At 41.0% G+C, this 23529-nt stretch overlaps 1 long non-coding RNA gene across 1 annotated transcript in view; it reads right to left on the minus strand.

Moving 5' to 3' along the window:
- Window positions 1–12447: 12447 nt before the first annotated feature.
- Window positions 12448–23529, minus strand: part of LOC136392726 (uncharacterized) — a 32577-nt gene continuing 21495 nt past the window's right edge. Inside the window, exons 2-3 of the long non-coding RNA XR_010748974.1 lie at window positions 17372–17421; window positions 12448–12747 (exon numbers count right to left, since the gene is read on the minus strand). This is a non-coding gene — a long non-coding RNA (uncharacterized lncRNA). The remainder of the gene's footprint in view (window positions 12748–17371; window positions 17422–23529) is intronic.

A 23529-nucleotide genomic window follows, 5' to 3' on the forward strand; every position in this document is an offset into this window, starting at 1 on the left:
AAGTTGGATCTTTACCTAACATCACATACAAAAATTAACTCAAAATGGATAAAATATCTAAACATAAGAGCTAAAACTACAAAACTCTTAGAATAAAACACAGGGGGAAGTCTTCATGACATGGAATTTGACATTGAAATCTTGTATATGACATCAAGAGTACTGTCAACAAAACAAAAATAGTAAGTTGGACTTTATCAAAATTTAAACATTTTTGCTTTGACACTATCAACAGAGTAAAAAAGCAACCCATAAAATGGGAGAAAATATTTACAAATTACATAACTGATAAGAGATTAATATCTAGGACATGTAGAAAAATCCTAAAACTCAGCAACAACAAAAAATCTCAATATATCCAATTCAAATATGGGCAAAGACATTTCTCAAAAGTTATACAAATGGCCAATAATTAGATGAAAAGATGCTCAATAGCACTAATCATTACAGAAACAGAAATCAAAACCACACCCATTAGGATGGTGATTATCAAAAAGCAAAAATCAGTCTAACCAGTGGTGGCACAGTGGATAAAGCATCAATCTGGGATGCTGAGGTCCAAGGCTTGAAACCCTGAGGTCACTGGCATGAGCGTGGGCTCATCCAGCTTAAGTATGGGTTCACCAACTTGAGCACAAGGTTGCCGGCTTGAGCGTTGGGTCATCAACATGATCCCATGGCTGCTGGCTTGAGCCCAAAGGTCACTAGCTTGAGCAAAGGGTCACTGGCTCAGCTGGAGCCCCCCGGTCAATACACATAAGAGAAGCAATCAATGAACAACTAATGTGAAACAACTATGAGTTGATGCTTCTCATCTCTCTTCCTTCCTCTCTCTTTCTCTCTTTCTCTATCTGGCAAAATAAATAAATAAGAAGAAGAAAGAAAAAGCAGAAAACAATCATTAGCATGGATGTAAAAGAAATGTAAAATGTGCAGCTGCTGTGGAAAACAGTACATCAGTTTCTCAAAAACCTGAACATAGAATTGATCCAGCAATTCCACCCGAGTATACATACCAAAAAATTGAAAGCAGAAATTCGAACAGGTATTTGTACACAAAGGTTCATAGAAACATCATTTACAAGAGCGAAAGGTGGAAACTACCTCAATGTTTATCAACAGATGAATGGACAAACAAAATGTAGTATATACATACATTGGAATCTTATTCAGCCTTCAAAAGGAATGAAATTCTGATATAAGCTACAACATGAGTGAATCTTGAAAACATTATGCTAAGTGAAATAAGCCAAACACAAAAGGACAAATACTGTATAATTCCACTTATATGAAACACTTTGAGTAGTCAAATTTATAGAGACAGAATGGAGAACCGTGATTATCAGGGGCTAGGAAAGTGAGAAACGGCAGTTATTATTTAAAGGGTATATTATTTAAAGTTTCTATATAGAATGATGAAAAAATTCTGGAGAGAGTGATGATGGTTCCACAATAATATGAAGGTACTTAATGTCCCTGTAGTGTATAATTTAAAGTGAGCCCTGGCAGGATAGCTGTTGGTTAGAGCATCGTCTGGAAACACAAAGGTTACCAGTTCAATCCCTGGACAGCACACATACAGGAGCAGATTGATGTTACTGTATATTTATCTCACTAAAATTCATAAATAAATGTTTAAAATAATTAAAGTGGTAATTTTTTTTATTTATTAATTTTTTAGAGAGGAGAGGGAGAAACAGAGAGAGACAGAGAGAGAAGGGGAGAGGAGATGGAAGCATCAACTCCCATATGTGCCTTGACCAGGCAAGCCCAGGGTTTCGAACCGGCGACCTCAGCATTTCCAGGTCAACGCTTTATCCACTGCGCCACCACAGGTCAGACCTAAAGTGGTAATTTTTATGTTATATATATATTTACCGCATGCGCGCACACACCCACACACACAGATATACACACACACAAAACCTCACTACTCTGCAAACTTTTTTAACTTTAACAATACATCATGGCCCTTGCCAGATAGCTCAGTTGGCTAGAGCATCGTTATGAAGCACAGAGGTTGTTGGTTCAATCTCTGGTCAGGGCACATACAGGAACAGATCAATGTTCCTATCTCTGCCTTTCTCCTTTCTTCTCTCTCGAAAATTAAGAAGATAAACACTTAAAAGAAACAATACCTCATGACTATTTCCTTGGACAATAAATAAAATCTAACTCATCCTTTTCAAAAAACTACACAAGATATCATAGAAAAGGCATGCTGTGCTATATTTACTCCCATATTGATAAACATTTACTATTATAAATAATGCTGCAATCAGAATCTTTAAGGTGCTTATGATGTATTAAGAGTCCCCAGGCTGGTCCAAAGGTAGTGAGTTATCCCAATTGATTGTTCACAGTCAGTTACAGATTGAACTCCTCCTTCCACTTTCCCTTCTTCCCACTACTACACTGGACTAGTCTAAAAATGGGGAGGGGGGGTCTCCAAACTGTGATTACTGGGCAAAGTAAATAGTATATTTAGATCTTTCTTTAATCCATTTTTTGTTTTTGTTTGTTCATGGTATGAAACAGGAGGGAAATGTTCTGCAGTGTTTAGCTTACGGATTTGGCTGTACTAACAACAATCTCAAATAGCTGTGAATTATACAGCATATAATTTTATGGGAATTCCAGGACTGGTGTGGAAACTACTGCATGAGATCATCCAAGAACCCAGCCTCTTTCTATCCTCTTACTCCGCATTCCTTTTCAGGTCCAGGATTGCTCACTGCCATGTCCACATTCCATTCAGCTGCAGAAGAGAAAGAGAGAAGATGGGCACACCCACTTCCTTCCAGGACTCTTAGAAGTTGCCCATACCACTTTCACTCATAGCCTATCTTCCTGAACTTAGTCACGTAGCCCATCCTAGCTAAAAGGGAGACTGGAAAAATCACACTCATCCTGGATGGCCACGGGGAGAATAGAAAATGAGCAATTCTATGATATTTTCAAAAAGAATAGTCAATTATGTCAGCAATGTTTGTTTGTTTGTTTGTTTTTGAGAGAGACAGACAGACAGACAGGAAAGGAGAGAGATGAGAAGAATCAACTTCTCAAGCCAGCAACCTTTGGGCTCAAGCCAGCAGTCATGTCGATGATCCCATGTTCCAACTGGATGAGCTCACACTCTAGCTGGTCACCTCAGGGTTTTGAACCTGAGACTTCAGCATTCCAGATCAACTCTCTATCCACTGCACCAATACTGGTCAGACATGTCAGCAATCTTTATAAAATAAACCATTTTCCATTGAATTAAAATGCCATCCTTGTATTTATTAAAGCCCAAACAACTGGGTCTGTTTCTAGAAGCTAATCTGTTATATTAAAATAGATTTAGCCCTACTGCTGGTGGTGCAGTGGATAGAGTGTCGAGCTGGGATGCTGCAGTCTCAGGTTTGAAACCCCCAAGTTGCCAGCTTGAGCCAGGGCTCATCCCACTTGAGTGCAGGGTTGCTGGTGTGAGCGTAGGCTCATTTAAATGATCCCATTGTCGCTGGCTTGAGCCCAAAGATCACTGAATTGAAGCCCAAGGTCACTGGCTTGAGCAAGGGGTCACTGGCTTGGCTTGAGTCCCCTGTGAAGGCACATATGAGAAGTAATCAATGAACAACTAAAGTGCCGCAACTATAAGTTGAAGCTTCTCATCTCCTTTTTGTTTCTCTCTCTCTCCTCCCACACACAAAAAAATTAAAAAGCTTTCTTATAGTTATCTTATTGCAGGAATCAAAGGACAAAAATGCCCAGATAACTAGGTAACAGAAGTAGGATTTATTCAGCAGGTGGAGCAGTGTGACCCCAACAGGGGCAACCAAAACACGTGCTCCCCGAAGTTAGAATTCTTACATGTTATACCTTTACAGCTTTAGCTTTCATGTGACAAATGCCTGATTTCTATGACTTCTTTGTTTGCAGGCCTATGTGACTTTCCTGTCTTCTTACTGGGGCTGCAGTTCCTTTCAAGGAACTGATAACCAGCAAGGTCCACACCCGTGGTTTGTTATTTTTCAAACATTTCTGTCTGGCCTTGTTCCCTCAGTCAAGAACACTGAGGTCACGGGCTGGAGTGTAAGACCCCAAACATTGCAGGCCCCCCTCTCCTTTGCATTCTTCTGGTTTTTCCTCCTTCATTCCCCTTTTTGAGACCTCTAGAACTTTTTTTTTTTTTTTTTTTTTTAAATAAATTTTTATTAATGGTAATGGGATGACATTAATAAATCAGGGTACATATATTCAAAGAAAACATGTCTAGGTTATTTTGTCATTAAATTATGTTGCATACCCCTCGCCCAAAGTCAGATTGTCCTTCGCCACCCTCTATCTAGTTCTCTGTGCCCCTCCCCCTCCCCCTAACTCTCCCCCTGTCCTCCCTCCCCCCACCCCTGGTAACCACCACACTCTTGTCCATGTCTCTTAGTCTCATTTTTATGTTCCACCAATGTATGGAATCATGTAGTTCTTGTTTTTTTCTGATTTACTTATTTCACTCCTTATAATGTTATCAAGATCCCACCATTTTGCTGTAAATGATCTGATGTCATCGTTTCTTATGGCTGAGTAGTATTCCATAGTGTATATGTGCCACATCTTCTTTATCCAGTCTTCTATTGAAGGGCTTTTTGGTTGTTTCCATGTCTTGGCCACTGTGAACAGTGCTGCAATGAACATGGGGCTACATGTGTCTTCACGTATCAATGTTTCTGAGGTTTTGGGGTATATATCCAGTAGAGGGGTTGCTGGGTCATAAGGTAGTTCTATTTGCAGTTTTTTGAGGAACCACCATACTTTCCTCCATAATGGTTGTACTACTTTACAGTCCCACCAACAGTGAATGAGGGTTCCTTTTTCTCCACAGCCTCTCCAACATTTGCTATTACCCGTCTTGTTGATCATAGCTAATCTAACAGGGGTGAGGTGGTATCTCATTGTAGTTTTGATTTGCATTTCCCTAATAACTAATGAAGCTGAGCATTTTTTCATATATCTGTTGGCCATTTGTATCTCTTCCTGGGAGAAGTGTCTATTCATGTCTTCTTCCCATTTTTTTATTGGATTGTTTGTTTGTTTGTTGTTGAGTTTTATGAGTTCTTTGTAAATTTTGGAAATTAGGCCCTTATCTGAGCTGTTGTTTGAAAATATCATTTCCCATTTAGTTGGCTGTCTGTTTATTTTTATATCAGTTTCTCTTGCTGAGCAAAAACTTTTTATTCTGATGTAGTCCCATTCATTTATCTTTGCCTTCACTTCTCTTGCCATTGGAGTCAAGTTCATAAAATGTTCTTTAAAACCCAGGTCCATGAGTTTAGTACCTATGTCTTCTTCTATGTACTTTATTGTTTCAGGTCTTATATTTAGGTCTTTGATCCATTTTGAATTAATTTTAGTACACGGGGACAGGCTGTAGTCGAGTTTCATTCTTTTGCATGTGGCTTTCCAGTTTTCCCAACACCATTTGTTGAAGAGGCTTTCTTTTCTCCATTGTGTGTTGTTGGCCCCTTTATCAAAGATTATTTGACCATATATATGTGGTTTTATTTCTGGGCTTTCTATTCTGTTCCATTGGTCTGAGTGTCTATTTTTCTGCCAATACCATGCTGTTTTGATTATTGTGGCCCTATAATATAGTTTAAAGTCAGGTATTGTAATGCCCCCAGCTTCATTCTTTTTCCTTAGGATTGTTTTGGCTATTCGGGGTTTTTTATAGTTCCATATAAATCTGATGATTTTTTGTTCCATTTCTTTAAAAAATCCCATAGGGATTTTGATGGGAATTGCATTAAATTTGTATATTGCTTTGGGTAATATGGCCATTTTGATTATATTTATTCTTCCTATCCAAGAACAAGGAATATTTTTCCATCTCATTGTATCTTTTTCGATTTCTCTTAACAATGCTTTGTAATTTTCATTATATAGGTCCTTTACATTCTTTGTTATGTTTATTCCTAGGTATTTTATTTTTTTTTGTTGCAATCGTGAAGGGGATTATTTTTTTGAGTTCGTTTTCTAATATTTCATTGTTGGCATAGAGAAAGGCTATGGACTTCTGTATGTTAATTTTGTATCCTGCGACCTTACTGTATTGGTTTATTGTTTCTAATAATCTTTTTGTGGAGTCCTTCGGGTTTTCGATGTATAGGATCATATCATCAGCAAAAAGTGATACCTTTACTTCTTCTTTTCCAATATGGATGCCTTTTATTTCTTTGTCTTGTCTTATTGCTCTGGCCAGAACTTCTAGCACCACGTTAAATAAGAGTGGAGAGAGTGGACAACCCTGTCTTGTTCCTGATTTAAGGTAGAAAGTCCTCAGTTTTATGCCATTTAAAATGATGTTGGCTGATGGTTTATCATATATGGCCTTTATCATGTTGAGATATTTTCCTTCTATACCCATTTTGTTGAGAGTCTTAAACATAAAATTGTGTTGTATTTTATCAAAAGCCTTTTCTGCATCTATTGATAAGATCATATGGTTTTTGTTCTTTGTTTTGTTGATATGGTGTATTACGTTAACCGTTTTGCGTATGTTGAACCATCCTTGAGATTCTGGGATGAATCCCACTTGATCATGATGTATTATTTTTTTAATATGTTGTTGTATTCGGTTTGCCAGTATTTTGTTTAGAATTTTAGCATCTGTATTCATTAGAGATATTGGTCTGTAGTTTTCTTTCTTTGTGCCATCCTTGCCAGGTTTTGGTATGAGGGTTATGTTGGCCTCATAAAATGTGTTTGGAAGTATTGCTTCTTCTTCAATTTTTTGGAAGACTTTGAGTAGAATAGGAACCAAGTCTTCTTTGAATGTTTGATAGAATTCACTAGTATAACCGTCTGGGCCTGGACTTTTATTTTTGGGGAGGTTTTTAATAGTTTTTTCTATTTCCTCCCTGCTGATTGGTCTGTTTAGGCTTTCTGCTTCTTCATGACTCAGTCTAGGAAGGTTGTATTGTTCTAGGAATTTATCCATTTCTTCTAGATTGTTGTATTTGGTGGCATATAATTTTTCATAGTATTCTACAATAATTCTTTGTATATCTATGATGTCTGTGGTGATCTCTCCTCTTTCATTTTGGATTTTATTTATTTGAGTCCTGTGCCTTTTTTCCTTGGTGAGTCTTGCCAAGGGTTTGTCAATTTTGTTGATCTTTTCAAAGAACCAGCTCCTTGTTTTATTGATTTTTTTCTATAGTTTTTCTGTTCTCTATTTCATTTATTTCTGCTCTGATTTTTATTATCTCCTTTCTTCGGCTGGTTTTGGGTTGTCTTTGTTCTTCTTTTTCTAGTTCCTTAAGGTGTGAAGTTAAGTGGTTTACTTCAGCTCTCTCTTGTTTGTTCATATAGGCCTGAAGTGATATGAACTTTCCTCTTATTACTGCTTTTGCAGCATCCCAGAGATTCTGATATGTCGTATTTTCATTTTCATTTGTCTGTATGTATCTTTTGATCTCTGCGCTTATTTCTTCTTTGACCCATTCATTTTTTAGAAGTATGTTGTTTAGTTTCCACATTTTTGTGGTTTTTTCCCCCTCTTTTTTGCAGTTGAATTCTAGTTTCAAGGCTTTATGATCAGAAAATATGCTTGGTACAATTTCAATTTTTCTAAATTTGCTGATATTGTCTTTGTGGCCCAACATATGGTCAATTCTTGAGAATGTTCCATGTACACTAGAGAAAAATGTATACTCTGTCGCTTTGGGATGAAGTGTCCTGTAGATGTCTATCATATCCAGGTGTTCTAGTATTTCGTTCAAGGCCACTATATCTTTATTGATTCTCTGTTTGGATGACCGATCTAGAGCCGTCAGCGGAGTATTGAGGTCTCCAAGTATGATTGTATTTTTGTTAGTTTTTGTTTTAAGGTCAATAAGTAGCTGTCTTATATATTTTGGTGCTCCTTGGTTTGGTGCATATATATTAAGGATTGTTATGTCTTCTTGATTCAGTGTCCCCTTAATCATTATGAAGTGACCATTTTTGTCTCTGAGTACTTTTTCTGTCTTGTAGTCAGCATTGTCAGATATGAGTATAGCTACACCTGCTTTTTTTTGGGTGTTGTTTGCTTGGAGTATTGTTTTCCAGCCTTTCGCTTTGAATTTGTTTTTATCCTTGTTGCTTAGATGTGTTTCTTGTAGGCAGCATATAGTTGGATTTTCTTTTTTAATCCATTCTGCTACTCTGTGTCTTTTTATTGGTAAGTTTAATCCATTTACATTTAGTGTAATTATTGACACTTGTGGGTTCCCTACTGCCATTTTATAAATTGCTTTCTGTTAGTTTTGTATCTAGTTTGATTCTTCTCTTTTGTTTTTCTATCATTTGTTTCTGTTTGTTTGTGTTCCATACTTCTTTCCTCTGTTGCTACCTTTTTTAAGTCATGTGTTTTTGTGGTGGTTTTTTCTAGGGTGGTTACCATTAAGTAATGAAAAGGGTACCTACCATATTCATTGTAGTACCCTATCTTATAAGTATTTCTGCACTTCATCGTCCTTTGCTACTGTTAATCTCCATTCTCTCCCCCCTTTTTTTTTTCCTTTGTTGTCACAGTTTAAGTTTGGTTTTATTGTGTTCTTGGTGGAGCTGTTACTTGTGGTGTTGTTTTCTTTTGTTCTTTGAATCTGGTTGGAAAACCCCCTTTAGTATTTCCTGGAGTGGGGGCTTTCTCGTGATAAATTCTCTCATCTTTTCTGTATTTGTGAATGTTTTTATATCTCCTTCATACTTGAAGGATAGCTTTGATGGGTATAGTATTCTTGGCTGAAAGTTCCTCTCTTTCAGGGCTTTAAATATTGGGGTCCACTCTCTTCTAGCTTGTAGAGTTTCTGCTGAGAAATCTGATGATAATCTAATAGGCCTTCCTTTATATGTTGTACTCTTCTTTTCCCTGGCTGCCTTGAGAATTTTTTCTTTGTCATTGGTTTGTGTCATCTTTATTATGATGTGCCTTGGAGTGGGTTTGTTGGGGTTAAGAAAACTCGGTGTTCTGTTTGCTTCTTGAATTTGAGGCTTTAGTTCTTTCCACAGGCTTGGGAAGTTCTCGTCTATTATTTGTTTGAGTATATTCTCCATTCCATTTTCTTTCTCTTCTCCCTCTGATATACCTATTATTCTTATGTTATTCTTTCTGATGGAGTCAGATAATTCCTGTAGGGCTTTCTCGTTTTTTATTATTTTTGAGTCTCTTTCTTCTTCTCTCTGTTGTGCCTCAAGTTGTTTGTCTTCTATTTCACTAATCCTATCTTCAATCTGGGTTGTTCTGCTAGCTAAGCTTGTTACCTCGTTTTTCAGCTCGTGAATTGAGTTTTTCATTTCTGTTTGATTTGTTTTTATAGTTTCAATTTCCTTGGTAATATATTCTTTGTGTTCATTGAGTTGTTTTCTGATCTCCCTATATTGCCTTTCCGTGTTTTCTTGTATATCTCTGAGTATTTTTAAGATTTCTATTTTAAATTCTCTGTCATTTAGCTCCAAGGCTTCCAATATGTTAAGTCTTTTCTCCATAGATTTTTCCACATCTATTTGTGTTACCTCTCTTTCTTTTGTATCCATAATATTCGATTTCCTCTTTCTTATTGGCATCTGAGGGTGGTCTTGTTGATAGCACTAATTAGAATTAATAAAGAGTAAAAAGTAAAAAACAAAAAAAAAAACAAACACAAAAAAAAACAAAACAAAAAAAAACCAAAAAAAAAAAAAAAAACAAAACAAAAAAACCAGAGGGTAAAACACCCCACAAAAAAAAGCAGTAATAATTTATTATTTCCCCCTTTTTTTTTTCTTTGTTCCCCTTCCCTCCTCTCCCCTCCTCAGGAAAATATCGTGCCTATAATGGAGGGCCTGGTTTGCGGTGAAGAGTTCAAGGGGGCAAAAAAAAAAAAAAAAAGAAAAAAAAAATTAAAAATAAAAAAAGGAAGAAAATCTTAGATAAGCATAAGTTGATCTGCCTGCGGGTGACAGTCAACCAAGAGATATAATGAGAGGGACAAGAGGGAACCAGAAAAAAGGACAAAAAAAGGAATAATAAAGAAGAAAAAATAAAAATAATAAGTAAAAATACGTTGTATTAAGTGGAGCAAAGACCAAATACAATGGAGACCTTGGGTTGGGAGGACCCAAAATGCCACAAAAACAAACCAACCAGATAAAAACAAAAACAAAACCGAAAAAGAAAAACAAAGCCAAAAAAAAAACCTTGAGTCCCAAATTAACTAATTTGTTCGTGATTGAGGATTAAATGGGAGGAAAGTAAAATGAGAAAAGAAAAAACGAATAGAAAGGGAAAAATAAGAAAAAGAGTAAAACAAAGGAAGAAATAAAAAAGCAAGAGAAAAAAACAAAATAAGGCAAAAAAAAAACAAAAGAGGAGAGAGTGAGAATTAAGTGTCCTGGAGTATAACCCCAAAGGAGGGTGAGGATGAAGAAGAGAAATAAAATGTAACACTTATGGGTAGTGTAGTTCAAGAAAAGAGAAGCATAAGATGGGCAGAGAATAGAAGGACTGAGGTGGAGGAAATAAAGACAATAAGATAGAAGGAACAAACAACAACAAAAAAAAAACAAAAAAAAAAACAGTGGAACAAGCTGCAAAGTCTGTGGATTTTTCCTGATTTTGAGATGACAACCTCTTCCTCCTTCTCCTCTCTCCCTCTTCCCGGTCGGCGACTCTGCACCCCAGGCCCTGCCCCTGCGCCACACCCAGGCAGGGACTTGCAGTTGATGGGGTTCTACGGCAATGTCACACAATTGGCTTTAGTCTTGCTGGTAATCAAGGCCTGCCGGCGTCTGCAGGGTCTAACGACGAGAGAGTTCGCCTTCGTGGATTCTCTCTCCCAGTCCCCCCCTCCCGAACCAGCAGCCTGGCGATCCAGCCACAAGGCTGCCACTGCTTCTGCCTGGGGAGTAAGAGGCTCAAAGAGCTGGGAAATCCCCACTCTATCCCCACTCAGTGCAAGGCTCTGGGAAGGGCTCTGACAGTCAGGGCCTCCAGTGTAATCAGGCGGGGGTGGGAGTCAATTGTTGTCAAGGTGATTGTTCAGCGCCTAGCATTCCGTTGGACCTCTCAACCCAGGCTTTCCACACTTTGTAGCCTGTTTTGGCCGGTAAGAAGAGGCACTAGTCTCTGCTTGCGACTAGTTTGGTATAGATCTTATTATCTGCCAAGTCCTTCTTGTTAGCGTTTATCCCTGAATATGGAGGCTCTATCAATCAGAAGTTGCCCCCGCCCCTTTAGCGAGAGGCACCAAAAAATATCACGCCTCTTGTCTTGGGTCGGTGAACTGAGAGAGATCTTATCAATTAGAACCGAGGGTGCGCAGATTTCACGGGTTAAGTTAATTTTAGTAATTGGGTCGCAGCTGTGCTCCCGAAGGTATTTCAGGCTGCCTGCGCGCGCCCCTCCCCCAACGCTTGATTGTTAGCTTGAATGGCTGGGTGAGGTGCCCCGCCCGCGGAGAGAATCTCCCAAGTAGGGAATACCGCCCTGGGGCCTCTCCCGCTCCCCGTGCGCGGGCCGCTGGGAACGTTAGCGGTGCTCGGTCTGCAATGCTCGGTCTGCAACCAGACCGGGAGCGTGCCAGCAGCTGCTCGCCGCTCGTTCTGCAACCGACCCGGGCGCTGCTGGCGGCGGCAGCTGGCGGCGGCGGCTGGCGGTGGCGGCGGCGGCGGCGGCGGCGGCTGCGGCGGCGGCGGCGGCTGCGGCGGTGGCTTCCGAGTGCGGGATGACTTACCACAGGCGAACTTTCTCGCGGCTTGAATGAACGTCCCTGCGGTAGCTTCCTCCACACCCTCGTCTCTCAGATTCGAGCGATAACAGTCCTTTTGCTTTCAGTTTGCTCCAAAGATAAATTTTCCTGTTTCTAGTTGATAAATTTGTTGTGATTTTGGGGAGATCTGTCGGACGCGCTACTCACGGCGCCATTTCCGTGACGTCACACCCTCTAGAACTTTTTATTATACTGGACTCTCACATTTTGTTTAACTCCTGGGGGATTTCCTGATAGTGTAAAACTATTCTTTTGTTTGTTTGTTTGTTTGTTTACAGAGACAAAGAGAGAGAGTCAGATAGAGGGATAGACAGGGACAGACAGGAATGGAGAGATGAGAAGCATCAGTCATTAGTTTTTCATTGCACATTGCAACACCTTAGTTGTTCACTGATTGCTTTCTCATATGTGCCTTGACCGTGGGCCTTCAGCAGACCAAGTAACCCCTTGCTCGAGCCAGCGACCTTGGGTCCAAGCTGGTGAGCTTTTGCTCAAACCAGATGAGCCTGCGCTCAAGCTGGCGACGTCAGGGTCTCGAACCTGGGTCCTCGGCATCCCAGTCCGACACTCCATCTACTGCGCCACCACCTGGTCAGGTAAAAACTATTCTTATTAAAGTGTTAAACCTACTAAAAGCTGAAAACTGTTGGAATCCATGGGAGTCCGAGAAGACCAGAATAACAGGCTTTATTGAAAGGAAGAAAGGAACCCTGCCGGGCACTTCTCCGGGGAGAAGAGCACCAGTACAAGTTAGGGGGACAAATTTATAGGGTAAAGGAGAGTCTCGAACAAGTGGGTGTTGAATCAAAAGTTCTGGTATGTCCAGAATGCTCCTCCTTGGGGGGCTTGCCAGCTTCTTGGAATTCCTCTGTCTCGGGGCGATAGTCCAATAAGTAAGGGTGAGGTCTGATAGATAAGCGGAACATCAAGAGGACAGTTTGGAATTCCTGTATCTATCATTTCTCAACTCTGTGGTTACCTATAAAAGAAAGGCAGTTATTAATTTTATAATATATGGTGAGGGGTGATGAGGAGAAAGAGGAGAAAAAATTGGAAAATTATTGCTTCTTCTGGAGAGAACTCAAGAAGGGAACCTTGCTAAGCCAAGTCCCCCATCCAGTTAAGGAGGTCATCAATTTCCATGCTGTGAGGTCTGAACCAGGCGATGTCTTCGAAAACCTGAGTGAGGAAGTAAAAAAAATCTTGCGAGGTAATAATTGTTAGTTGCTTGCTGCGAGTACTGATTGAACAGGGTGACATGGTGATACATGGTTTCCTGGATGAGCCTCATGAGATGTGCTGGTCTGGTTCCTCTCAAATGGGAGGACATGTGGTGATTTTTAGAGACAGGGAACCTGTTGGTGTAAGTTTTAGAAGGACTGAATATGTGTGGTTTAAAAGGAAGGGGGTTTGGAGAACATTCAGGAGGGAACTTCTCAGGCTGAGGGGCGGCTTCTTCCTGCTGTCATCCCTACCTATTTGATATTTCCCTCGTGAAGTTCTCCTTGGGGTATTGGGGAATAGGAGTGTAGGAGCATTTGATTGTAGGTAATCCTAGAGATTTCTCTCATCCGGGCCTGTAGGAACTTGATAAAGAAGGAGGAAAGTATTTGGAAAGGAGGGTTGTATAGCGGGGGTGAAAGTTCTTCCATGGTAAAGTTAGAGATATTCTTTCCTGGCAGCCCTGGAGAGAACAGTTAGCTTGAGCTAAAAGAAATGTTTCAGGTCCATTTGTAGGCTCTTCTTCAGCCAAGAAGACTCAGCGATCTTGTCCCCTCACTATGTGATGGGTAAAAAGACTGAGAAGCGTGAAGCAGTGAAGGCTTTTCACTCTCCTAGTTCTTCAAGGGATACGGGAGAGCTTTAGGGTTAGGGGACCTGTAGGGGTTGTAAGATAGGATTTAGGAGGTTTGCTGATATACAGTTTCAGATTCTTCTGTTTCGTGAGGGCAGGTTTCAGGGTTGGTGTGTAGAGTTAGGTAGATTTTTCAATTTTCTGACTGGTGAAGGTCTGCATGCGGTTCTGTAAGAAACTAGTGAACAAACATAAGAGGCAGAGTCCAAAAGTTAGAAAAATAAATATGAGAGTGAGTGGACCAATGAAAGGCAATAGTCAAGACACCCAGTTTGTGTGAAACCACTGATTCCATGTCTCGGTTTGTTTTTTATGAATCGCTGGACTTCAGAGAGAGAGAGAATAGGAATAAGACGGTTAAGTGGCCAGTCCCCCTGCCCCTAGACCTATTTTTATAGAAATTTTTAAATCAACAAGAAGAGGGATTACCTGTACAGCTCATTTGGTCTTAGATTGATGGGTAGTGTACTAGGAACTGGAAGAGGCTCATGGGGTGGGATTAGGTTGATATTTGGGGTGAGATAAATTAGGGTACAGGTTTATGTCCAATTAGTAGGGAGACATATATAGGTGTTGTTCCCACACAAGTAGAAAGCACCTGATTGCGTGAGGCAGGCTGAGAGGTGAATAGAGAATAGAAGGACAAAGGATCGGTTTTGTTTCTCTGAGTTCCAGATGGTCAGGGTGGAGGAAAGAGTCATCCCAATAAGTGGGGAGAGTAAAGGATTGTTAGTTAGGGTGGCTAATTAAACATTCTTTGAAAACCCATTTTCTGATTGTTCAAATTCTTTTTTTCTCAGTACAAACCTCCTACAACCTGCACAAACCTTATAAACCTTCAACTTTCATAAACTTTGTTATCCAGAAATAACTGGCCTTCATAACAACTTGCTTTTCCTTTTCCTTTCAAAAGTATTTCCATACCTTATACCTTCTGTTATTAAAACCATACAATTCTTTTCTAGTCAGAACTCTTGATTTAAAAATATTTAACCTTTAGTGACAGTTAAGTTGACTTTCTTTTTACCCTAGTTTCCCTTTTCCCAAAGTCTGATTAAAAGAGTCCTTAGTTTTTCATATATTCGCCATATGTAAACCAACCAGCTTCAGGTTTGTGGTTGGAGTAAGGCATGCCGTTTTTCTATTTTAGCAGCAGTGGGAGTTGTCAGGATTACAGTGCATGTGGACTTGTCCACATGAAAGTCAGTCCTTGGGTGATGTAATGCTGGAAGCGTTTCTTGGACAGTCTTTGAACAGTTTGCTGAGTAATCTGTAAATCCTGCAAGTACTTAGGGAAAGGGTGATTACTTTTCTACACTTTGCAGTTAGAGTTTAAGTCCTAGTGACCACTGCTTCTAGCTGGAATTAGCAGCAGGTCCCAGCCTACAATAGGCATGGGGCATTGAGACAAGAGGAATAAAGGAGATATTATACATTAAATAAAGTAACAAACTCAGACTGTCAATACCTACAGTAGAGATCTTTGAGAGATAAATAAAACTCAAATATTCAAGCGAAGCATAGTAGATGGCCCTTGTGTTTACAAGAAATGAGATCAGTTTATCTGCTACTTGGAAGAAATACCTTAGTCTCGTGAACGATGTCCTTGGGCCTTCAGTGGCAATTCCCAGCACAATGGGCAAGGTCAGGTCACAGGTAGCTGGAGCAGGGCTAGAAGAGACTGAACCCTCCCTCCATGGAGCAAGGGGGCAGCTTACCTTCTCCTGTCCCTCTTACCACAGCACAGTCATGTCAAACTGTGGGGCTGGGAAGCCTGTCAGGCTTCAGTTCAATGACATTTTTTTTCCACTCTGGAGCAGGGCCCTGATGGAATCCTATGAAGCCCTTTAGGGTCCTGGAGCCTTTAAGAGTGTATGCCAAAAGCTGATATTTCTTGACTTCTTTTGGGCCTTATTTGCCTTTTCTGTTACTTCCTTGGCCATTATAGGCCTTAAAAGCCATGTTCAGAAGATCTCACTGAGGGGCTTGACTAAGAGAGCAAAATTGGGAATTCAGTGTTTAAAGAAGCCTATTAGACCAAGGAAAGAAAGGATTTGATCTGCGGTGGTAGGTAGTTGGAGACTGCAGAGGGTCTGCGTTAGATCTAGGGTGAGACCTCAGGTAGTGGGAGTTAAGGCAATGTCTAGATAGACTAGGGACTGAGAGTGAAGTTGAGCCTTAGCAGAGAAGACATGATATCTCTTCATGGTGAGGAAGTTAAGAGTGGAGGTGTGTCTCCTTGAGGCAGGCAGGGAGGGGCTGCAAAGGAGTAGGTTATTTTCATATTGTAAGAGAGTACTAGTTTTGAGATTGCATGCTGCTAAATCCTGAGCTAGTGCTTGCCCAAACAGGTGTGGGCTGTTTTTGATCCCCTGGGGTAAGACAGTCCATGTAAGTTGCTGGGCTGCATTAGTGTCTGGGTCAGTCCAAAAACAAAACAAAACAAAAAAACCAAACAAACAGAAAGTAAGAGTCAGGGTGTAGAGGAATGGTAAAGAAGGCATTCTTGAGGTCTAGGACCGTGAAGTGAGTGGTGTTTGAGGGAATGTGTGACAGTAACTTGTAGAGATTAGGGACTACTGGATGGAGGGGAATTACTGCCTCATTGATCAGGTGTAAGGCTTGTATGAGGTGATAAGCCCGTGAAGGTTTTCGAACAGGAAGGATGGGGGTATTGCAGGGAGAGGACCAGGGGTAGTGGAAGACACAGTCTCGGAGGAGGGGGAAGGATGGGTCAAAGAAGAAAAAGAGACAGAGCTGCCCATCTGTAAGGAGGGAGGAGGGGTTTAAGAACACAGTGGAGAAGGGAGGGGCCCCTGGCCAGCAGGGGAGGAGAAAGAGAGACTGGTATTTGCAGGTGAATGAGAATAAGGATTCAGTGAAGAGAGGGGAGGGGGCTTTCTGGAGGGAAGAGACTCAAGTGGAATAGATTTGCAGAGGGACCAAAGAGGGGTCCTGAGAGAGGGGTACCCCCAGGGGTGAGGCAGGAAAGGGAGAGAGTTGGGAGTACATGGAGAAGGAAAGATTAGGAGTGGAGGTTTTAGGTGAGGTTACTTTGGCCAAAAACGGCCTACGTGTAGAATAGGTGGTACAGAAATTAAGGACAGGAACGAAAGGAGAAGAAAGCCTGCACATAAGGAATTTCTGATGCTCTCCCCATCCAGTGGCAGAAATTATCAAGATCTCTTGGGATATTGTAATAATAGTAGAAAGCAACCTGGGTAGGTGCCTAGACCTTCAAGAAAGTCCACAGAAGCAGGTTGCTCAGAGTAGAAACCTCCCAAACTGTGAACCTCAGAGAGTAGAGCGAGTCCCAAAGGAGTAGATGAGTCCAGAAGGAGTAGAGGAGTCCCAAAGGAGTAGAGGAGTAGTCTCTGAGGCCTAAGATTGGGGAGGAGCCCATGTTCCAAGGGGAGTCTGGCTGGACAGTTTGGACTGAGAGGAGCCCACAGGAGAGGAGACTGGTGAGAGAAGGGGGCATCCCCGCCTTCAGTCACAGTTTTGAGAGGAGAAAATCTCCATAGAAGAGAGTCTCAGATAAGAGGTTGTCACCCCAAGGCCGAGATCTTGGGACGTAGGAGAGGGGCCTGGCTAGGCGCACCTAGACTTTTGTAGAAGTCCATAAAGGATTAGAGGCAGGCCAATCGTAGATATGGGGTCTGAAGTCAAAACTGTCCAACCAGGAAGGGGTGTTTTTAGAGAGAAATTTGGAGGCCAACCGGGGAAGGGGGAGGGAGAAACTCCTTACCTTTCTCTGGTCAGGAGTTCAGGACAGGGACAGATCGCCAGCCAATCAACCTACAATTGCATGTCCAAACAGAATTAGGGAGTAAGCCCAGGACAAGCTGCCACTGCCCATTGCTTCCCTGGTTGTAAGTTTGGACAGCAAAGAGGGATCGTCCAGGCAGTTAGTACCCTGTCCCAGGTTTCGGCACCAAATGTTGGAATCCATGGGAGTCCGAAAAGATCAGAGTAACAGGCTTTATTGAAAGGAAGAAAGGAACCCTACTGGGCACTTCTCTGGGGACAAGAGCACCAGTACAAGTTAGGGGGAATAATTTATAGGGTAAAAGGAGAGTCTCGAGCAAGTGGGTGTTGAATCAAAAGTCCTGGTATGTCCAGAATGCTCCTTTTTGGGGGGCTTGCCAGCTTCTTGGAATTCCTCTATCTCAGGGGTGGTAGTCTAATAAGGAAGGATGAGGTCTGAGAGATAAGCAGAACATCAAGAGGGCAGTTTGGAATTCCTGTATCTATCAAAAACTATTCCCCTAAAAGGCTATTGGGGTTCTATCTGTGCCAAACTTGCACAGGCACATGTGCTGGTCTTGTCATCTTTTTGACAAGGTCCTTAATGCCTGGCCTTGGTCTTCTATTTGCAGGTAACAATTGATGAGATTGAATTTCTCACATACTCCTCCTTCTGCTGCTAATGGTTAGTCTAGTGCCAACCTGTTTTGGTAGATGGTGTTTCTCATCTGAGTCTGTTGATATGCAAGGAGGGTTAGGGCTCTCCTTGTCTCATTGGTAATGGCTTCTAAGACTGCCTCTGTAGTCAGAAAATCCAGTTTAACATGTAAATGGGGGTACCATATCCCCAAGAGCCATCCTTTGCTCAGGTGGCAGGTCCATAGCATTAGATTATCCTTTCTGGGGGCCACTCATTATCTTTTTAGTCTCCTATCTAGAGTTCTCTTTTCACCCATTTTTTCCCCTCTGAAAAAAGCTACAACCAGCACAAACTTTCTGCAACTTACACAACCTTCAACTTTCATAAACTTTCTTATCTATTTAGAAATAACTAGCTTTCACAACTTACTTTTTCTTTCTAAAAGTACTTCTATAGTTAATACTTTTTATTATTAACACCATACAATTCCTTTCCAGTTAATCAGAATTCTTAATTTCCAAAAACCTTAACCTTCAGTGACAACTAAGTTAGCAATAAGTAATCCTCTTTTAAAATATACTTCTTTGTCTGGCCTGTGGTGGCGCAGTGGATAAAGCGTCGACCTGGAAATGCTGAGGTAGCCGGTTCGAAACCCTGGGCTTACCTGGTCAAGGTATATATGGGATTTGATGCTTCCTGCTCCTCCCCCCCTTCTCTCTATCTCTCTCCTCTCTCTCTCTCTCTCCCTCTCTCTCTCCTTTCTAAAATGAATAAATAAAATAAAAATTTAAAAAAAAATTTAAAAACTTTAAAAATATATATATACTTCTTTTTGGAGGTATCCTTTTTCCAAGTAGCCTATTGGACACATGACTTATATTCACAGGTTATTCTACAGGGGTAGCTATGAGCACATATATAATTTTCATTTACCGGAGAGACAAGATGGCGCTGGAGTAGGCGGACGTACCAGCATCTACCTCCCAGAACCAAAGTGGATTACAAACTAATCTTATGAACTATCAGCTGGAAAAACCAACTCTGGAATAAACTAAAAGGACTCTTCAACCAAGGAACGCTGAACAAGCCACACAGAGACTGGTAGGAAAAGCGGAAACGCGGAGAGGGTTGCCCAGCTCCTCGGAGCGAACGGCAGCAGGGAGAGACTCGCGTGGTGGGAAGTGAGTTTAGCAGAGGGGAAAGGGTCCAGAGCCCCAGGAACAAAGCCCCAGCCTGCAGCCCCAGACCCCAGAAGAGGCGTAAGGACAGTATTTAGCCAGAAACAAGTCAGGATACTGTTTGTGAGGGAGTCTGATTTCTCAGACCCAGGATCCTTCTTAAATGGACCACGCAGAACATCTCTCTCACACTCACCCGGGGCTCCTGGAGATGGAGGGAGAGGGGAGAGAACCACAGTAACAGGAAGAGAGTATAATCTAGGAGGCACAGGGAGAAACATTTTGGGAGATAGCCACCCTAACCCCTGGGACGAGTCACTCCCCAAAGCTGAAGTGAATATTTCCCCCGGAAACAGCAATACCAGCAAAGGGAAGCAGGAGAGCAGCCAAACAAGCTCCCCCGCAGCATTCAGAGCAGAGTCGCATAGAAGGAGGGAGCTTTAGGGTCTACAGTAGTGAGTCTTAGGGTCCGAGCTGCAACGCCCCCATCAACGCGGCTGAGGGTGAGCCGGAGGGCGGGCAGCAGCGGGAGACAAAAGCGCGGTTCTGCTGGCAGGGTTGGAAGCCGGCTGGCCACCACTGGGCTCAGGTGTGAGCTCAATCTTGCCCGGCTAGGGAGAAGGGGGCGTGCAAAAGCGGCCAAGCTCAGCTGCCGGCAGCCTGTAATCCAGCCTCGGGAGAAGGGCGGGAAACCCGGAAAGGGTAGAAACCAGCCCCGGAGCAAGGGCAGAGGAGCACATCCCTGCCCCGCCCGTGCAACCCAGGCTTGCGGTCTGACTTGGTAGCCGGCTCCTCCCGCGGGGGTGGAGCCAAAAGCCCAGAAGAGGCGGAGTTCCGCTACGGAGCTAAGCTTGGGCACACAGCCCTGCCTGGTGGTAGAGCCAAGGCTAGCAGCTGTTCCTTGAGTGGGATCATCTGGCAAAGGCAGGGCGAAAGCTCGGAAACAGGCGGAGACCCGCAGCTGAGCAAAGGTGCTCGCCAGTGCCCTCAGGACCGAGCATAACGTCACACACGGGGGCGGGGCAAAGGCCAAGGCCACCAACCCTTGTGCACCCGAGCACGTGATCACAGCCACTCCCGTGAAGAGAAAATGCGGAGGCAGAGAAATACAACACAAATAAACCAAGAGAAATCCCCAGAAAAGGACCTAAGTGAATCAGATATAACCAAATTACCAGATGCAGAGTTTAAAATAACGATTGTTAGGATGCTCAAAGATATTAGAACCACCATAGATGGCCATTACGAAAACCTAAATAAAGAGATAACAAATATAAAAAAGGACATTGAAATAATAAAAAAGAATCAGACAGAAATGACAAATACAATATCTAAAATAAAGAATACAATGGAAGGAATTAAAAGCAGGATGGATGAAGCAGAGAATCGAATCAGTGAGTTAGAGGACACAATAAATAAAGGCACAGAAGCAGAGCAGAAAAAAGAAAAGAGACTCAAAAAGTCTGAGGAAACTTTAAGAGAGCTCTGTGACAACATGAAGAGAAATAACATCCGCATCATAGGGGTTCCTGAAGAAGAAGAGAAAGAACAAGGGATAGAGACTTTGTTCAAACAAATTATAGTGGAAAACTTCCCCCAATTAAGGCAGGAAAATGTCTCACATGTTCAGGAAGCACAGAGAACTCCATTAAGGAGAAACCCAAAGAAACCAACACCAAGACACATCATAATTAAATTACCAAAGCTAAATGATAAAGAGAAAATATTAAAAGCTGCGAGAGAAAAAAAGACTATCACCTACAAAGGAGCCCCCATAAGGATGACTTCTGACTTCTCAACAGAAACACTTGAGGCCAGAAGGGAATGGCAAGAAATATTCAAAGTAATGCAGAACAAGAACCTACAACCAAGACTACTTTATCCAGCAAGGCTATCATTTAAAATTGAAGGAGAAATAAAAAGCTTTACAGACAAAAAAAACTCAAGGATTTCACTGCAACTAAACCAAGGCTGCAAGAAATGCTAAGGGACCTGTTGTAAACAGGTCAAAGGAAAAAAAGAATATAGCAAAAGAGAAAAACAGTTTTAAAGAAAAAAAATGGCAATAAACAATTACATATCAGTAATAACCTTAAATGTTAATGGATTAAACGATCCGATCAAGAGACATAGGGTAGCTGCGTGGATAAGAAAACAGGACCCATACATATGCTGTCTACAAGAGACACACCTTAAATCAAAAGATGCACACAGACTGAAGATAAAAGGATGGAAAAAAATATTTCACGCAAATGGAAATGAAAAAAAAGCTGGGGTAGCAATACTTATATCAGACAAAATGGACTTTAGAACAAAGACCATAGTTAGAGACAAAGAAGGTCACTACATAATGATAAAGGAAGCAATCCAAAAGGAAGATATAACCATTATAAATATCTACGCACCTAATATAGGAGCACCTAAATATATAAAGCAGACTTTGATAGACTTAAAGGGCGAGATCAACAGCAATACTATAATAGTAGGAGATTTCAATACCCCATTAACATCATTAGATAGATCCTCAAGAAAGAAAATTAACAAAGAAACAGCAGACTTAAAGGACATATTAGATCAACTCGATCTAATAGATATCTTCAGAACCTTTCATCCTAAAGCAGCAGAATATACATTCTTTTCAAGCGCTCATGGTACATTCTCTAGAATAGACCACATGTTAGGGCACAAAAGCGGGCTCAACAAATTTAAAAAGATTGAAATCATATCGAGCACTTTCTCTGATCACAATGGCATTAAACTAGAAATCAACCACAATAGAAAAATTGAAAAACATTCAAACACTTGGAAACTAAATAGCACAATATTAAACAATGAATGGGTTAACATTGAGATCAAAGAAGAAATTTAAAAATTCCTAGAAACAAACGATAATGAGCATACATCAACTCAAAATTTATGGGACACAGCAAAAGCAGTCCTGAGAGGGAAGTTTATAGCATTACAGGCATACCTCAAGAAGCTAGAAAAAGCTCAAATAAACAACTTAACCCTGCATCTAAAAGAACTAGAAAAAGAACAGCAAGTAAAGCCCAGAGCTAGTAGAAGGAAGGAAATAATAAAGATCAGAGCAGAAATAAATGACATAGAGGCTAAAGAAACAATACAGAGGATCAATGAAACCAGGAGCTGGTTCTTTGAAAAGGTAAACAAGATCGATGAACCTTTAACAAGACTCACCAAGAAAAAAAGAGAGAGGACTCAAATAAATAAAATTAGAAACAAGAGTGGAGAAATAACAACTGACACAACAGAAATACAAAATATTGTAAGAAAATACTATGAAGAACTGTATGCCAAAAAACTAGACAACCTAGATGAAATGGACAAATTCCTTGAAACATATAATCTTCCAAAAATCAATCTGGAAGAATCAGAAAACCTAAACAGACCAATTACAACAAATGAGATTGAAACAGCTATCAAAAAACTCCCAAAAAAGAAAAGTCCTGGGCCTGATGGCTTCACAAGTGAATTCTACCAAATATTCAAAAAAGAACTAACTCCTATCCTTCTCAAGCTATTTCAAAAAATTCAAGAGGAAGGAAGACTCCCAAACTCCTTTTATGAGGCGAGCATAATTCTGATTCCAAAACCAGGCAAAGACAACACAAAAAAAGAAAATTATAGGCCAATATCCCTGATGAACTTAGATGCAAAAATCCTCAACAAAATATTAGCAAACCGGATCCAGCAATATATGGAAAAAATCATACACAATGATCAAGTAGGATTTATTCTTGGGAGGCAAGGCTGGTACAATATTCGCAAATCAATCAATGTGATTCATCACATAAACAAAAGAAAGGAGAAAAACCACATGATAATTTCAATAGATGCAGAAAAGGCATTTGATAAAGTCCAGCACCCATTCATGATCAAAACCCTCAGCAAAGTGGGAATACAGGGAACATACCTCAACATGATAAAGGCCATCTATGACAAACCCACAGCCAACATCATACTCAATGGGCAAAAATTAAAAGCAATCCCCTTAAGATCAGGAACAAGGCAGGGGTGCCCCCTTTCACCACTTTTATTCAGCATAGTTCTGGAAGTCCTCGCCACAGCAATCAGACAAGAAAAAGAAATAAAAGGCATCCAAATTGGAAAAGAAGAAGTAAAACTATCATTATTTGCAGATGACATGATATTGTATATAGAAAACCCTAAAGTCTCAGTCAAAAAACTACTAGACCTGATCAAAGAATTTGGCAAGGTGGCAGGATATAAAATCAACACTCAGAAATCAAAGGCATTTTTATACACTAATAATGAACTGTCAGAAAGAGAAATCAGGGAATCAATCCCCTTTACCATTGC

Source organism: Saccopteryx leptura, chromosome 2 (assembly GCF_036850995.1).
Source record: "Saccopteryx leptura isolate mSacLep1 chromosome 2, mSacLep1_pri_phased_curated, whole genome shotgun sequence".
Taxonomy (NCBI): Eukaryota; Metazoa; Chordata; class Mammalia; order Chiroptera; family Emballonuridae; genus Saccopteryx; species Saccopteryx leptura.